The sequence below is a fragment of the Solanum verrucosum genome, unplaced genomic scaffold (genome assembly GCF_900185275.1).
Source record: "Solanum verrucosum unplaced genomic scaffold, falcon-dt-bn FXZP01000180.1, whole genome shotgun sequence".
Taxonomy (NCBI): Eukaryota; Viridiplantae; Streptophyta; class Magnoliopsida; order Solanales; family Solanaceae; genus Solanum; species Solanum verrucosum.
In genome coordinates, this window is record NW_026020402.1 from 1307748 (window position 1) to 1327937 (window position 20190).

Below are 20190 nucleotides of genomic sequence, written 5' to 3' on the forward strand. Positions count from 1 at the left end.
TAAAATTTTATTTTTGAGCCTAATTATTTTATAGAACTATCAAGCATTATCTAATTTTATGGAACTATCATAATATTTATGATCTAGCTAGTGTTAAATTCTATCTTGAACAATATCACTATTATAAGTCATTTAGCAAATTTAAGACTATTCCCAATATTATATAACAACATTAAATTAAGTTGAAAATAGCGATTTTTAAATATACGATAAGCTTTAAATTTTCAATTTTTACCTTTTTAAATTTGAATTCAAAGATAACTATAATTACATATAATAAGCTTTATCGGATAAAATTCAAATAAACATCCTCTCATTTATATGCATACGTTTTCTGATATAATTCAAATTAAAATTTAATATATCATCTACATACATTGATTAAATCTAATATAGTGATTGTACTAATTAAGATTTTTTTTTAAATTTATATTATATTTTACACAAATTAATACAATAAATAATATTTTGAATCTTTTAAATTTGAATAAACATATATAAAATGTTTCAACATGTTATTTAGTCTTATGATATCAAATATTTCATATGGAAGGTTAGAATTGATAAATTATTAACCTAATTTTTTTATTCAAACTACATAAAAGAATAAATTTATATATATATATATATATTTTTTTTTTTTAATATAATAAATTAAATTGTGTACTAATGATATTAATCTAATATTGCTCAAATACACAAGTTAATAATTTGTATTATTATATTGTTATTACAATAAATTAAATATATTATTTAAGTGCATTATACATTTTATTAGTTATTTTTAATTATAAAATTATTACATTTTAAATCATCCACGCAACGCGCGGGCACGTATACTAGTATATTAAAAGAGAGGGTGAATAATTGGCAAGAGGCTTGATAATAAAGTATCATTAAGAACAGTAAGACAACAATTGAAAATATCAACCTATTATTATAATAAAGAAAGGGCATTCATAGTGGCAAACAAGAAAAAGGCTAAAATTTGAAGTGTGACAGGAGCATATAGATAACACCAATGGCAGCAAATACCAAACTAAGAAAAAATTAACACGGAGAAATAATTGCATTTTTAAATAGTCAATGGCATCAAAATAAATATATAAATAAATATGAACACAACATAATTAGGCTACCATAATAGTTAAGTTAGAGATGACCAGAAAAGGAACAAGCTAAGGAAGTCACATTTAATAATTATAACAACAAAATTAGATCCAAAACAATACAATTAGTAGTATCCTTACACCAGAAGTAAAATAGAAATTTACCCAAGGAATATATGCCCTAAAGAGACAAAACTCACTGATCTAAATAGGATTTAAACTGATTGAAGCCCTTTGTTAAAGGTATAACTCAAACAACCACATCCTAATCAAGAAAAGAGTCTCATATCATAGTTTACTAATACATTAACTTAACAAGATTAAAACAAAGTTTCAACCAAATTGTAGGTTCAGAACTTTAAATCAAAACCGAGTCAATTCAAAACACTCGCTATCAATTACTATACCGATCAAATGATATCCCGCATGCATTAAGCCATTCAAAAATCTAAACGACTAAACTCAAAAAGAGAACCGACATGAGATTATGACCGTATGAGCATGCGAGAGAAGGTAAACCTTAAACAGACGAAAACTTAAACAAGCAGGACATTTGAGCTAGTCTATTAAGACACGCTAAGCACAAAGAAAATAAGACTAAGGCAAGCCAACGATAAAGGTTTAAAAAATGGAGAAAACAGACTACTACCTCCAACAAACAATAAATAATACGACACAACCTCCATATTAACTAATTTTCAAGACCCTGCCTCATTTTGGAAGTAAAGAAAAAAAAAGAGACAACATTACAATAGCAGACTAGGAGAACTATCAACAATAAGAGACAACAGAAACAAGAAAATACGGACTCAAATATATCAAGGCAAGTATATGAGAATCATGATAGCAAAACAAAATTCGAACAGAGAAGCAACGAAACAACAACATTAAATACAAGTCGGCTAAAATTTGAATCAACATTGAGAATGAGCACTGAGATCACTTGAAGATAGAGAAAGCATTAAGGCACCAAAAACATGAAAACAGCAATACAACGACTATCGACATCTTACTGGAACGAAAAGATGAAGAGAGCATTGCAAAAAAGGAAGTATCACCTTCTTGGGGGAAGCAACTGGGACAGGACGAGCGGGGAGACGAGGTCCACCACACAAAAACTCCAACTCGAGCAGTGATCAAAAAATCCGAACGAAATATCAAACTCGAACACCGAAAACAATTGCTTCCTCTGCCTTCTTGTAGTATTTTTTTGTACGTATTTTAGCTATTTAACTCAAGTTATTCTCTTTGCCTTAGTTAGAAATTTCCAACTAAAAATCTCCCTCCTTTTTCACAGTCAATCCAAAGCAACATATATAGAGGAGGGAAAATAGGGTTTGGAAAATGGGGGGAAAGAGATGAAATTCAGACAAGACAAGGGCCATTTTGAAATTCAAACCCCTAATTCCTTTCACCAAATCAGCCAAACATCCTTTCTCTGAAAATTCGCCCCATTCCGAAAGAGGAAGGGGAAATGAACGAGTGGGATCAACTCCCTTGTACTTGCTGCTCGACGTGGCATCATCCCACAGCCCCAAGAACGATTATGCGGCTACAAGGACGAAGTTGCAGATGCTTTATCTACAGGAACTGTACGAGTGTACTAGTAAGGCAAAATGAAGAAGAAACGATAAGAAAATATCACATAGATGCCGTGTGATTTCCGTGTATTTTGACGGTGGTTGTTGTGTATTGTTGTTGTCTCCGAGAGTGGTATCGTACACGCTGCTCTGTTAACGTTTGAGAACGTTGGAGTCGTTCATGCGTCTGGTTTCTCATAATTTCTGGATTCGCGTGGAAAGGAAAAAGAGCCAGGAACGGGTATTGTTGTTGTATGTGTTGAAATTAAAGGGGAAAAGGGGTTGGGTCGGGTTAGGAGGTTAATGGGCTGGGATGGTGGGCTGTGACTTGCAGCTAAGGGCTGCTGGTTGATGTTTGGATCGCTGGGAATTGTTGTTGGAATGTTTTGGGCTGCTTTTAATTGAGTTGAAGACAAACTATGAGAATGCTAGGATTGCAATTAAAATTGACATGTCAATTATAGCCAAATCGAATTTAGTTAGTGAATTTGGTCTATATTTGAACAAGACGAATTTTCATAAATTAATTAAGGAGCTTCTTTATTTTCACGAAATAAAATAATTGACTCAATTATAAACTAATTAATTCAAAAAATGTAAACTATCATATAACTAAACTAATTGGTAAGATATTTAAACAAGACAAAATCTTTTTGAGGTGACTTTCGAATATTTCTAAAAAAGTTATAATTATATATAAGAATTATATAAGATAACATATTTATCATTTAACATTTATAAAATGAATAAAATTACTTGAAAAACATTTTGAAATTTATAAAGCTAATTACTTCAAATCGTTTGAAGATAAAGAAACTCGAAAATTAATTTATATGTGGAGGTCCAAAATTGGGTGTCAACACCATGGAAACTCACAACTTTATGGATCAGTGCTCGACTATAATTTAGGAAGATTTTAGACTAAAAAATAAAATATAAGCTCCTAGTTAGGCCCTCGTAGACACCAAGCAAAACACATTGGACAACACTTAGCCCATACAATCTCATGTTGACCTCTATGTTTTAATTGACATGCTTTCAAACACAAATAATTGTGAAGGTCTCATGCTAAGTGTGTGCGTACAAAATTAAAAAATGAGAAAGAGGTCCTTTTATAGTGAAAAAGATGGTACGATTTACAAGGAAAGGGAATCAATTAGATTCAATCAAACATTTTCATTATTCCAAAGGAGAGCCAAATCAGATTTTAATTTATTTTTTACCAAATATATGAGCAACTAAATAAGACAAGGAAATAATTAACAGTTGCAATAATAGTGCAAGAACCGGTCAACATGTATAAGGAAAGCAATAATAATTTATTATTATATTACCACAAATAGACAGATAAAAAACTATATTAATGTAATGGTATCAATTTACCGCACTATGAATTAATATTATATAAAAATTAGCAATAGGAAATTTACAAGAAAAGATGTATTACCTTCTTTAATTTGCTTAAGACTTACCATAACCAGAGAGGTCCAGCAATTTGCACAAACTTAATTATTAGCAAAGCAATAATGGTTAATAACATACGGAAGTCTGAATCACAGTAAAAGGGCAATTTAGCTAAATTAACAGATTTAAAGGATCCTATCAGGAACACTTAACAAATCAATAATTACACTGATTAAGGCGTCATTTGTGCTAAAACTCAAATCACAATATTTTCAACTAGCAGTAATATTTCAATAATCAAGAAGAGCCACATAATTATTTTAGGAAGAACATAGCTGGTCCATAAATTATTAAGGTTGAATCATGGTTTACAGGGAAGAAATCAGTCAAAGACATTTCAAGAAATAGCAATTTTACTACAATATAAACGAAGAAAACAGCGAAACCCATCAATTAGAGTTTAACTCACTGCAACAATGCATACTAATTCAATGTTATTCCACTCGAACACAAGCAAATACCCATAGGAGCAATAATCATGGATTTTGAACAGAAAAATCACAACTTATATATGTTTTTCTAAGAATCAACAACCAACATGTAATACTCAGACAAATCGAAACGGATAGTAGACGAACAATTCAACTAAATCAAAAAATGAGGAAAAGACTGAGATGATAAAACGGACTAGAAACCAAACCCGAGCGGATCTGAAGAGATACGTCTTGTACGAAATCCCAAAAATTTGAGCCTCACATGAGCTGGTGTTGTTGTTCGCTGGCATCATTGGCCTCGCCTGGTTGCTGGGCACGTCGTGGTCTCTCCTGGCTTCTGATTTCTATCATCGAAAATGAGACAGGGGAAGAAAGAGGATGGGCATCGGCTTCACGATGGTTGCTCGTTGCTGCTGCTATTGGCGCTGCTGGTTGCTGTTGGTCGGAGCTATTGTTGCTCGTTGCTATTCGTCGAGAAAAGAGATGAGAGGGAAAAGCTTGTCGGAGCTCGTTGATTGGAGTTGTTGTTGCTCTTCTGCTCGATACGTTGGCCGGAGAAAAAATGGAGAAGAGATGAGGAGCGACGGATTTTTGAGAGGAGAAGAAAGCATGAATGAAATATTTTTTAAGGGTTTTGGTTTTTTTTTAATAAATTAGGAAATGGATAAAAGATTTTATCTCATCCATTGAACTGAATGAGATGGGTGATCAGGATTCGATGTAAGGCTTTGACAAACGATGGACGGCTGAGATTAAAAGAATCTTAAAATCAGCTTGAATTGAATTTAGAATGGCCAAAATTGAAATAAAATTGGCTAGAATTGAAATGAAAGTATGGATATAACGGAAATACTATTGGGATTGAATATGCTAGAATTGGAATGAATTAGAATAAAATAGGCTACAATTTAAATCATTTTGAGGAAAATTAAAAAATCTATCCAATTAAAATACTACAAATATTATAACATTTTATGTAATAAAAATTGCTTAAACTTTAAAACAATTATTTTGAGTTTTACTAATAATTTTAAAAATATTTTAATAATAGTTACGATAATTTTATAAAGCATGCATACTAAAATATATAATTTTTAGACAAAATCAAATAAAATTTTAAACTCGAAATATTTTTTGAAAAATCTGTATTTAACCTAATAGCACTTCCGAAAGGGTTATAGGTCGGTCAAAATTGGATGTCAACAAGTAGAATATTGTGATCGACCTCAATTGGCAAAAGACAATAGTGGAAAATATCCCAAAGTGGTATTATACAATAGAGAAGGAAGCATGGGCTATCTTGTTCAATTGGGTGGAAGGCTTAAAGTTTCCAGATGGGTATTTTTCCAATTTGGGTAGATATCCAGACACAAATGCAAAAAAGATATTTGGCATGAAAAGTCACGATTGTCACATGTTCATGCAACGACTAATGCCTATTGCTTTTCGTGAACTATTTTCGAGTAATGTGTGGCAGGCACTTACAGAACTGGGCCTATTTTTTAAAGATCTTACTTCCACCACTCTACGAGTGGATGACATGGAAAGATTAGAGAGAGATATCCCACAAATCTTATGCAAGTTAGAACCTATATTTCCTCCTGGATTCTTTGACTCAATGGAACATCTTCCTATGCACCTTACATATGAAGCAAGGATAGCTGGACCAGTGCAATATCGATGGATGTATCCTTTTGAAAGGTAAATGTGAAACCTTATGCCACTTATGACTAGTTTTCCATACATTCCTTTTCTAATGTAATGGTCCATCCATTTCCTCTATTTAGGTATTTGGAAACTCTTAAAAGGACGATTGGGAATAAAGCTAGTGTTGAGGGTTCCATTTGTGAAGCATACTTGATGACGAAGTCAACACAATTGTCTTCTCATTATTTCGAACCTCATGTCATGACATATAATCAAAATGTGGAACGTAATGATGATGGTGGTGTTGTGGAAGATCTTAAAGGAAATTTGTCAATATTCTCCCATCCAGGTCAACTATGGGGAGAAACAAAAAAAAGGGATATATCCCTTGAAGAAATCAAGGTTGCCTAAACTTATATATTACTAAATTGTGATGAGGTTGAGCCATTTGTGAGGTAACAAAAGTTAGTGGTATTTTCATAATAATATAAACATATCTTTATTCACAACTATTAAATTAAACTTATTTTACTATGATGAAGTATGTTCATGCAACGTTTGCAAGAAGAATTTTCGAATCTATCTCAGGGTCATATAGACGAGAGTCTTGAAGCAAATTTCTCTACATGGTTCAAGGAATTTGTAAGATTTCAAAATTACTATCTTTTATGTGGTAATGTACTTAACTTGACTTCAGAAATCTTACTAAGTCTTACAATTTTTTAAAAATAGGTCCGATGTAATCTCATAGAGAATAAATCCTTGAGTAGTCTTTCCCGTGGATCATTAATAAGTGCTATATGTCATTCTGTTTATTTTTTTAATGGATACAATTTCACACAGAATGTCATGGTAGCACAAGATCAATAATGAATAGTGGAGTTTGTATCTCAGACTCAAATTTTGGTGATTATTTTAGACGGATAAAAGAGATTATACAAGTGGAATACTGTGAATCACCTTTGAAGCAAACTGTATTATTCAAATGTGAATGGTTTGACCCACTATAGATGTTGGTGTCAAAAGGCATAATCAATACAAATTGGTTGATATTAATCAACGTCGTCGATATAACAAATATGAACCTTTTATTCTGGAAATGCAAGCAACTCAAGTGTGTTATGTGTCGTATCCCAACAAGAAAAAGGACAAAGAAGATTGGGTAGCTGTATTGAAGGTCAAGCCTCAAAATGTTATTGAATTACCTGATGAGGGAGTGGACCCAACTTCAGAACTGAATGCTCTATTCCAAATTGATGAAGTTGAAGTTTACGAGATAGATATGACTATTTCCATTGATGAAAACATACTCTTAATTTATTCAAATGGGGATTATATGGAAATGGATGAACCCATTGATGAAGGTTTATTGCAAAAGCATCATGAAATCCAAATAGAATCAACAAAAAAAGAATATGAAACTGAGGAGGATGAAGAGGATCATGAAAAGGAAGAGTTTAAAGAAGACATAGATAGTGACTAAAGCTTGATAATTTGCTTTTGTATTTCCACCGTATTTTGTTTGTATTAAGTTTTCTCCAAATATTCTCATTTTCTTTAGTTTCTGTTTTTCAAATTACTGTGATTAGATAGGATCAGTTGCAGTTGGGACTCACACAGGTGGCTCTATCTCAATTGGAGAACATCGCAAGAAACTTGTAAGTATATATTTCACAAATTATATAAGTAGCATCTTTAGGTTGTTTGATATATACACTTGTTTCTAAATACACATTATGCAATAGATAGTTTTGTATCTAAATAGTGATTTTTCTTTTGTAAAAGCTATTGAAAAGGGTCGAGATCCAACACCAAGCGAGTTACATTTGCACGTCCACACGCATGGTCATGATGAAAAAACTTTTGTTGGCGAACACTCTCGAATTGTCCATGTAAGTCCAAAACTTGAAATCTATCTGAATATATACATGTCATTTCTTATTAGAAGGGAACACTTGGCTGAAAATGTTATAGGAAGTAGTATATGAACAGTAGTTTAGTTTAATGGTTGGATGTTGTGATCTTGCTGCTCAACTGATGTGTGGACTGTTTACTTCTTGATCTTTGTAAGTCGTTCAGATGTTAGAAATTTCTCAGTCGTTCAGTGTTAGACTGTAAATCAGTGGTGTAACTTGTTTGCTATTTATGTTGTTTGCTTGACTTTTGTCTCCTTGTAATCTTGATGATTTCGTTCAGTCTCGAGTTCGTTTTTCCTTAGTAAGGTCCTCTTATTTCAATGTTTTGGTTGGCTGTGAAAGTCGTGGTTCAGTCATGGAGTCCGAAATCATTTTCTATAGGTGATTTTGATTTTCATAATCTGATATATAGGCTATTTCTTCCTTTCTTCATTCTAGTTAGTAAAATTGTATGAGTTGAGTCATTTTACTGCCTTATCCCTTTTTGCATCCCCTGTTATCCTACATTACGAGTTATTTTGTTTCAAGTTTGTTGTAACTAAGAAGTTGAGTTTAAACGAGTCGAAAAGCTATTTGTTTCAAACTGTTGCATAAAAGCTGCCCGTAGTGATGTTGTTTCAGCATCTGTCCTATGGCCCTCTTCTCCAGTCCAGTAGTTTCACTGAGTATCACAGAGGATTAACAAATATGCATGCTAGTAAAAAAAAATATGTTATGAGAGAATAAATGAGATCCAGAGTTGTAGGATCAGTTTGTCAGGCATGTAGCGTTAGCCCAGGGCATACTCTGGAAATGAAATTAATCGGTATTGGAAGGAACGAATTACTATTCCAGTCATTAATTCTTTGGCAAAGGACATAGAGGTTGAACTAGGGCCTGAACTGCGCATTGTTACCCCAACACAAATGATTAACAAAGCAAGTAAGAGACTTTTTTCCCATATTGTTGAGTTATTTTTTCAGACTTGTACTTTACATTTCCATTGCTATTTATTCAGTAAATAACTTTGTTGGTGTGAAATTTACTGCAGCTGACTCAATTTCTATTATGTTTTTTAAGTTGAAGTACTTGGGAGTTGACATGGTTAAAATAACAGAATGATTTTCTATTTCTTGTTTGCAACGAGGGAAATCTTGCCTCTTCTACTTCCTGATAGATCATATTTTAATTGGAATTATTGAAATATATGACTGTTCCTAGGAGCATTTGATAAATATATCTTTAGAGATTTGAAAAGGTTCTGAAATTAACTTGAACTAATAATTTCCAACAAATTTAGTTTGAAAACATTTCTCAGTTAATCAACTATTAGAAAAGGTTCAGATGTACCAAAACCAGTAGCTCTTCAAGGAAATGCCTATGATGTCATAACTCTTGATGCTTAATGTTTTGAGAATTTTGGATTGCAGTGTTCAACTATTGTGGTAGCCTACACATGTTTTTTCTACTAAAATCCTAAAACAGCAAAACAGAGGATAGCATAATAATAATTGAAAGTTGTCCATTTGCATTTACGGTTGGCAGAGGAATGGTGAGAGAAAAGACACAGTGTGAGAATTTTGGATTACAATTAAATGCAGGTTCAACATTTCAATATGTATACACTGCCAATATGTATGCACTGCTGGTCTAAATGCAGGCTCAACATTTCAAGCCAAATTTATTAAGCAGTCATTCTTTGAGTCTGAGGAGCATATTTAGACATACAACATTTCTTCATTTTCTTTCCTTTATAATTTTATTTCTAACCTTTAATGTTTTCTCTTTATCTCAATTTATTACAGGAAAAATATGAAGAAATATTACGGAAAAAACAAACTCTCAGTCTAATATTGATCAATGTAAAGTATACTATCAAGCTGCTGGGGGAGAAAAGAAGAAAATAATATACGGTCTTGGAGCTAAAGCAAAAACTTACTACGGGCAGAATCTTTGTGCCTTATCATCTGTAGCACCTTCAGTTTCTCAATCAACATCGACAAGAAATATGGATGTGTTTGTGAAGGAAATGATTTCTGCCCTTACTAATCATTTTCTTCCGATTATTTTGGAGAGGGTACAACAAGTGGTTACTCCCATTGACAATCTATCACTTGTGACACCCATGGTGCCTCCTCCTGCTACTACGAATGAGGACGAGGTTGATCCCTTCGTTTCAAGTGATGAGGGTATCCCTTAATTAGTCTTCTGTAGCATTAATTTTTGGATGTTGTATGTGTTTTTGAAAAGTACAAATTGTGCGATAACAATAGTTGATGAATGTAGGTTCTGTTAAGAATAGTTGATAAATTGCTTTTGATATTTTTTGCATCGAAAGTATGTGATTAGGATTTTGCTATCTACAGATTTTGAACCCTCTAAATATTATTTTATATGAATGTTTGTTATTTTAGAGGTATTTAGTAATTGTTATTTAATTTATTTCAGCAATGTATATTTAATATAAATAAATGAAATTATTTTACAAGAAAAAATTTAGCAACAAATTTAGTGACGATTAGGTCGTTGCTATAAAAAATATTGGCGATGGATTAGCAACGAAACATTTTAGTGACGAATATGCTGGCTGAAATAGCAGAATATTTTGTGACAGATTAGTGACAGAAATTCCGTCGCGAATTTATTTGAAATGACGAAACTAATTATGAAATTAGCGACGAATATTTTGTGACGGATTAGTGACGGAAATTCTGTTGTAGATTTATTTGAATGACGAAATTAATTATGAAATTAGCAACGAACTATATAAGTATAATGGCTTACCAAACCGTCTCTAACAAGTAGCGACGGATGTCATTCGTCTCTAATCCGTTGCTAAACTTGTGACGGAACTCATTTTTCATCGCTAAGAGATTACTAACGAGCGAAATACTAACAGCCAACAATCCGTCGCTAATCCGGTTTAGCGACGGAAAAACATAGATTAGCGACGGATTTTGTCAGTCGCTAAATACTATTTTTTTTGTAGTGATCATCTCACCTTCACCAGTAACTATCATCGTCATCAACTATCACCAAAACATTGTCAACCACCACATATTCTTCAGCCACTGTTGATAACAACTGACAACTACTAATATCAATCAATTTTATGATCACAACCACTATTCTCAACCGCCAATATCACGTTAGTTACTATATCATCAACCTCCTCCACTACTATAACTCCACCTCCATCACTATTTTATATTTTTAATATGTAATTATTTTTTATTTTAATTGTATGTTTATTATGTTTACAAAAAAATAAATTGTGCACATTCAGATGCAGAAAAACAACAGGTCTTAATTATTAAGAGTTCAGATTTAGAAACAATATCTTAATTATTTCAGGTGTGCATTCAGATTCAAACATTTTAATTTTAATGAAAACAAATGATGTCTCACTGAGGACTGAGGTGGGAAATTATTTAGAATTCTTAAAACTTTTGGGCTCACTTTATACCTATAAAAATTAAGGTCCAATTTTCACTCTAATTAAAGAACTAAATGATTGACTATCTCCTCTCTTTTTTTTCAACAAACTACTTTACTATATTAATGTATAAATGATCTCCAAGAGTAAAATGGTGCAATATTATCAATCCAATTAGAAAAATAGAAATCGACACAACTTTATGTAACAACTAAATAGAAAACTTGGTGAAAATTGATGAAAAAAAATTGACTTGATGAAACCCAAAGACAAGACTTGAAGTATTCGTAATAATGGAGCTTCCACCATTGTCGTTGCGATTTTATGACTTCAGATTTGCAGATTTAATTTGTGAGAGAAGAGATGAAGGACAAATTAGGTCCCACTGGGCGTGCCTATTTTTTTGCAACAAATTTTAAAAGGATGGAAACTAAATTGCAATCACAAATAAAATATGAAGAAATATACTTTTATTGATAAACATCGTAGGTACAAACTTGTTTATCCCTTGATTCTTCTCTCTCGTTAGATTTCTCCGTGATTTGTAGGTCGTTAGTGGCGTAGTTCTTCAACTATCCAATTTGGACTTCCTTGAAATTTATTTGATCTCCATTGATCTTTGTGAACATTCCATGAATTTATGGAATAATTGAAATGCTTCTTTAAGGGAATATGATATCTCTTATATAGGCATAAACTAAGGTTTAGAGTTGATCAGTAGTCTCCAAGAACCCTAATTGAATTGAACGTTTTGTAGAGTCCAATTAAAATTGAACACGTTTTGTAGAGTTCATAAAAAATCAATGTTTACTAGCATAATTCAAGATCTAGAACTATACAACAAGTACGTCATTAAAGAAACTTAATTATAAGCTTCCAAATATCTTCAAAAGTAATCTCTATCTCCCATGAAATTACACTTTTTCAATATCATATTTATTATGCTTTTTTATATCACAAAATATTTATACCTTTGACCATATAGCACTATCTAACGCTTCACGAATCGTTAAACCTTCGTTCTCTTGCTTCTCCCTCTTTCATCATAGGAGGTCTTCCTCTAAAGAATCAGAGAACCGATTTCAGGCTATCTAACTTAAGCTGATAGCTAGTTCAAATTGATTCATGAAAAAACTTGTCAAAATATTTTTTAATTTTTTTAATTTTATTTGATATACTATATATTCTTATAATAATGAAAAATAATATCTTATAAGTTACTAAAAATAAAAAAAGTAAAACTATTAAAGCTTGGTAAAAATTGAATGTGTAATTTTTATACTAATCCCCAGGAAAATTCCCATGTAATTCACACTTTTCTTGTTATTATCTTTGCAAATTAAAATTTTAAAATATAAACCAAGCGTACCGTAATTATTTCATCTAATGTTACCTCGTATCTAACTATTCCTAAGACTTATATACTCAGTAATCACAGCAGCATATAAGATCACAAGTGGATAAAAGTAATGGAAGTATAAAATAAACATACCAAAAACACAAATTAAAAACATATAAAAGAAAAAATTAGGAGGCTTAGTTGTAAGAGTATTTATCTAAAAATAATTCATTTATTTTCACTTATTTAAAGGTCTCATTTAATTAATATACTACAACAAAAATAACTTTACGACAATAAATAGACATATTAATAAAGAGTGTTAAAATATTTTACGTGCCATTAGATCCAGTGTCACTTAAGGCTTTAGGGACATAAACAAAGAGTGTTAATTGCCGCTAAAAATACTTATTTAGCGATAATAATAAGTATTCGATTCGCTATTATTAAATTTTAAATTTGGTAATTGATAGTTAAAAATAGATATTAATATAAAAAATAAATTGGTTAGGTAATTTCGTAATCGGTAAATTAAATTTTAATTTGATATGGTAATATGGTATTCGGTAATACTGTATTGAAGTTGTAGCCGATTGTATTACAAAGTTTACACTATTTCTCTAATCATTTTTATTTTTCTATGTGGAGGCACTAAATAATTAATAGAAGATCAATAAGTAAGACGACATCAAGAAAAACAAATTGATTTAATTAAAAGACATGTATTTGGGTTGTTTATGTTTATTCTTTAACTTTTTCTTTGGACTTATACTAATGAGTAATTGACATATTGATATATGACTTTCATTAAGCAAATAATTCGATATTCAGAAAAAATATCAAATGATACTAATGTTTCATATCAAACCCCAACCCGAATACCATAATTCTAAAATTTTAATTTCGAACATCATACCAAATACTCAATTACCATATACCAAATAACAAAAAACAACTAATTCGATTTGATGATTTTATTTTCAATATTTCATGCCCAACCCTAAATGGAGGAACCAACCAGTCTCCTACTCTTCTCAGCTAATACTTCACACTCCATAAAGGTGGAATTATTATTTACTATAAGATTTATTTGACTAATTGTTAAGTGTAAAAATTGTAGTGCAAATTATTAATTGTTAAGTGTAAAAAATATTAGTATTTACTATAAGGTTAGGGGGGGAATAATGTAGTGCAAAAGACAAAAAGATTCTGGAACGAAAAGCATTGTTGTATGGGGCTTTTTTCGATTTTAGTTTAGACGGAGCCCTCTAAAATTGCTAAAAGCTTCCATGTTTTGAAAAGGGATAAGACTGACGGTGTGTTCAGTATGATTGAAAATATATTTTCTCAAAATTTTTTTTTTTTTGTGTTCTATATGTAAGTAGGAGCAATATATAAACTAAACAATCACGACAAGAGATAGAGCGGGGGTAGGAGTGAGGGAGGAGGAATGGGGACAATTTAAGTGAGTGAAGATGATATGTGTTAAAAGGAGACCTGGAGATACAATTATTATGAACTGTCATTCGTGAAACTTGTTTTTTTATTTTTATAATAAAAAATATTTTTTAAGGAGTTTATCCTTTTCTAAAAAAATATTTTTAAAGACCGATCAAACATGAAAAAAAAAATTAACACACGCCAAAATTGAATTGACAAGTCTTTTTATCCCATCCCTTTATCCAAACACTCCAATTAATTCATGTCATATGTCATGTGTGCATACTTTTGTCTGCTGTATGGTCAATTAGGAAAGGTGGATTCATGATTTTAAGTGAGTGGATATCAATGGATTTGCTTAAATAAGTGTGTCAAGATCGAGTTAATATCTTAAAAGGTCATTGAACTATAGGAATTTATTTAGCAAAGTCATTAAATTTTGTTTTATATCAATAAAATCACTCAACTTAAGATATTTATCTACAAAAATCATTCAACTAAAATAAATTTAATATAACAAAATAAATTATTTTTTAGGCCATATAAACATGAACCCCATAAATAAATTTTTTTAAAAAGGCATTTTATCCTATTTATCAATGATTCAGTTCTCTGTTTCCAGTTACAAATGAAAAAATTTAAATTTTGGGTGTAATATTCATATTCATAAGAGATCCACTATCACATTACAACCAGCTAGCAACATAAATGTAATGAAATTCTATAAATCACATCAAGAAATTGAAAATAAAAACTACACGTTATTACTCATTAATTGTTTTGGGTTATACACTATATTACTCATTTGTTTATATTATAATTAAACTAATATGTTTGTATATGGAGACTGGAGTATCTAATCTAAGTAATCAATAGATGATTACTTCAGCCAAACAAATTCTTTTACGAACAGTGGCACAAAATGTAGAAAATGAATATTGAAGCAACGTGGGTATGATGCAGATTTATGTGTAGCGGGTTGAAAATATAAAATTTCAACCTGTGAAATTCATATTTACATGGCATATAAAATAATTTTATTTGTTATGTCAAATTTATTTTAATAATAAATTAGGAAAAAAAAACATAATGTGTTTTTGATAATTTATTATGTCTTGTTAAATTTATTTAATGAAAAATGTTGTTGAGTGATTTTTGAAGATAAAACCTTTCAGTTGAGTGATTTTATTGATATAAAATGAAGTTCAATGACTTTACTTGATAAATTCTCATAGTTCAACCTTTTAAAATATTAACTCATCAAAATCTAAAGTTATTGAAATTTGTATGATGGTGATGTTATTATATAAATATATATATATATGAGTTCAAAATATATACAATAACTTAATTAAACTTGCAATAACTGGACTTATATTTGTAAATGATAATAGGGCTGGTTAGGATGGAGCAAGTTTTGACATGCTAAAATTTTCATCTAGTCTGTCCTCTACCTTGTTTAGCATCCTTCAAAAAGTATATCTTGTGATTCCTCGTCTTGTTCCGTTTTATTTATGTTATATAGAGCCGTCAATATGAGCTAGGTCCGTTGGGCCGACCTAAATTAATCTGTGATTTGATAGGCGTGAGCTATGATTTTTAGAGTCCATTTAAGAAAAGGGCTTTTTAGTCCAGCTTAAACAAGTCTGTCGATTTGTGAGGCTTGAAAATATGAATAGGGCCGACCCGTGGGCCAAATAAAAATAAAATAGAGTATTAAAAATAGTATAAATTTTAGGAATCACATAGTTTTAATATGAAATTACAATCTATCCCTATTTAGTTTGTAATTACATTAATCCCTGAAAAAAGTAAAACAAACCGGATACATTAAAAACTAGCTCGGATACATTATAAAAATAATTTAGAATTAGGAGAGAAATAACGAATTTTAGAGGTTTTTAGAAATAGAAGGGAATATTATAAATAAGAAAAACATAAGACGTGTATTTCAGTAAAAAATAACAAGACTCTAAATTCAAAATCTGTTTAAATACAAATTATATTTATAAAATAAAAATTCCCTAAAATTTCTAAGGAATCACTACATAGGCCGTAGCATATGGAATATTGTCATAGTTTTTGTGTTTTACTATGATCATTGGAAAACAATTAGATTAATATTTCTATTTAGCTATTTATGCTTTTACTTGAAATCAAACTTAATAAATATTATAAAGATAATTTTATTTGTAGATTTGATTAACAAGTAGTAACACTAACACCATGCAATATTGTCTTGTCAATATTTATGATAATATTTTTAAATTATAATTTAATTTAAAAAATTATAAAAAAGTATACTTTTAAGAAAAGAGGGTTGGCCCAGCAAAGCATGTAGCCTACGTACTTGTGGGCTGGGCGACCATTTTCTGGCCACACCAAAAATGGGTTATCCCGGTCTGACCCGTCAAATTTCAAAGCTTGTATGGATTAGCTCGGATGGAGTGGGTCAGCCCATATTGACAGCTCTAAATTGTTATATTTTATTTCTCTTTTTTTATTAGAAAATTAGAAAAGTATTGTGGTGGGCCATAATGACACGTGGCATACGAATGACACGATCCCACCACAATCCCAATTGTATATACTTTGTTATAGTGTAAAGAGAGAAGTATTGAAAATGACACTAGATTCGGCGTCAATTATTAGTTCATCCTTAAATTATTAACTGCCTTAAAAATATTATTTTACTTGACCAACTGAACTTAAGTACACTTTAATCTTGTAACATGAGTGTAAATACACCCCTAAATTTTCGCCAAGTTTAGCGGTGCTCAATATTTCTCTCAGTTTTTTTATTAAGAGGCTCATGCTCCTACAAGTATTTCAGAAATTGCTATGTCATGTTATATATTGGGGTCCGGGGGGTATATATAGGTTTAGTTAGTCAACTAGAGAGATGTTTTTAAGACTGTCAATAGTTTAGAGACGAAACTAATAATTTGTGTCAAATTTAAGGTTGTTTTCGGAAAAAACTTACTTGCACCGGGTGTAACTAATGCAACTTTCATTATTATGTGATTTAATGAAGTAAAACACATTAATTACTTAAGATTAAGTAAAAATGAACTATAAATTAAAACACATGGCATGCATATATTAAATTAGTGTATACCCCGTTGTTTTCCATACTTCTCTATTAGGAACGTAAAAGGGAATAAATGGGTCATAATGACACGTGGAAAAGACGAAGGACATGACCCCACCACAATTGTATATATTTTGGCATATTGTAAATGTAAAAGGGAATAAATGGGCCATAGTGACACGTGGCAGATGAATAGCGTTCCAATCGCTCAAGTTTATCTTTAATCCCCAGACATGACAAAGGATCCATACAATATATAGCTTAAACTTGTATGTCTTGGTTGGCTGGTCTAACTTGTTATTTTCAATAGTGTCGTGGATTCTGAATTTCAATATTATAAATTTAAAATTTTTAGAATAGCAATCTTAAAGTATTGATAAGTGAATTATAATAGAATTGAACTCATATATTAAAGTCTATCTCCACCTTACATGTAGAGTTTAACCTCAATATATCGATAGTGTTTAAAAAAATTCTTATACGATGAGACTACCTAAAAAGAATAATCACTGATAATAGCAAATTAATAGTTAGAAGTTAGAACCAATTATTACTTAAAAGATAAACCAAGTAGACAACCTGTAATGCAGAAAGAATTTACACTCTCTCATGCATTATTCCTTCTTATTGTGATATGCTGATTAGACTTACATGGTCTACCAAGTGGTGCATAATACTAACTAATCGCTCCGTGACTATCATTTGACTTGACACAAAATTTAAGAAAGAAAGGAAGATTTCTCAAATATGTTATCTAAAATACTCATTAATCATTTATATAACTATAAATCATTTCATTAAAAGAATGATATTTTTTTTAGACAGACTAAAAAGAAAAGTGTACCGTGAAACTACCTATGGTTGGAACATTTTAGTCAAGATGGAGAAAGTATGATAATCCCACAAAAGTTGATAAATAAGAATATGTGATTTGAGGTCCCTCTTTTTAAGTTGAAAAGAACATAAGCTGACAGAATGCAGAGAAGTGAGTGAAAAGAAAGATGTCAAATAGGAATGTGTCAAATGAAAGTGGGCCAATATGATTTCTCAATGGACTATAAATGTAGTCGATCGAGTTGGGTTAATTTATACAGATTTGGTCCAGAACAATGGGACCGAAAGAGACGACTATAATCTCATTTTAATGCCAAATATCTAATTTTATTTGTAATGACAAATTTGAATTACTATGTCCTTAAGCTGTCTCTCCCCCATTATTTTGGTCCCCATTCATTATTAACCATCTAGCTAGTGAATTGTATATGTCATTCTTATGTCTCATTCTAAATGAAATAACATTTGAGCAGGCCCCGCCGAGCTATGTGTTTGGCCTCTCTATCTTATTCCACTGCACTAAGTGGTCTTTCCCTTTCTTACTGGATGACTAGAGCCGTCAAAAAGGGCTTAGCCCATGAGACCGGTCCGATCCAATTCGTTATTGGGGCAGGGTTGGATATGATTTTCCAAGCTCATTTAAAACTGGGGCTTATAAGCCCAACCCTTTTAGGCCCTTAGCCCTTGAGGCTTGATCAGGGCCGGGCCGGGATTGGCCCATGGGCCAAATTATTTAATTTTAATTAAAATAAATATTAAAAACTAGAAAACTTAAATGTAACCTCTAACATATACGGCTATAGTAGATTAGTACTACTAGACTACTAGTACGTGAAGATTTAAAAAGCTAATGCCTTATAAATTCTAAAGCCATTACTCTTAAAAACTTAAGTCCCTAAACCCTAATATCTAAATTCTTGAACTACAACTCTTTGTCTCTTTACTCTTATAGTTTTATTGTCGTCTCGTTTCTGCTACGACATTAGACAATTTTCACGCATGTAACAATTTTCTTAATTTCATTTAACAAAATAATTTAAGTAATTATGTATTGCTAACTAAAGTTTTAGTCAGAAGTGTTCTTTAGTTTACTAGTTTGTTTTTTAGATATTATTTATTTAAGAGATTATTATTTTTTTCTTTAAATATTTATTGCTAGATTTTTATTTAGAATTATTGAAACAATGTTACTGTTTGTGACATTGATTTGACATAAAAAACAAAGGAGGACTGGCCCGCCCCAGCCCTTGACCCTTCTGGGGTTGGGCCAGGTTGGCCATTGTACAGCCCTTTGAAATGAAGGGCCGGCCCGCCCCAGCCCATCAAATTCTTTGGCCCACGGGGCTTGGGCGGGGTAGGGCTGGACTGGCCCATTTTGACGGCTCTATGGATGACTATTATGGAGAAAAAATGACGCTTATTCATTGAAGTTATTACGTAGCAGTTACACTTTATTATAGTGTTAACGTTTATCTAGAAATTTTATGGTTATTATAGTAAAGTGTTGTTATATATGTATAACGTTTAAATTTCATTTAGCTATTATACAAAAGTACACATAATAATCTTATGTACCAAGAAAAGAAATGTATTTATTAACCAAATTAATATATTTTAAAAAAAGTATGAGGAGAAAAAAGGCAAACACTACTCATGAAATTATGACCACAATTGATGGAGACCATTTAAATACAATTTTTATTGTTTTGAATATTCACACTTAAAATTTACTATGTGCATGATAATGACAATGATGATCATAATTTTTTTTATACATAACATACTTTTTGCAAAATATTATGTAATAATATTTGAGTATGGTTACTATAAAAGGGCAATTTTACAAAGAATAACAATATAATGAATGACACTATTATTATAAGTAGAATCTTGTTATAGAAAAGTAAAATATAACATGAAA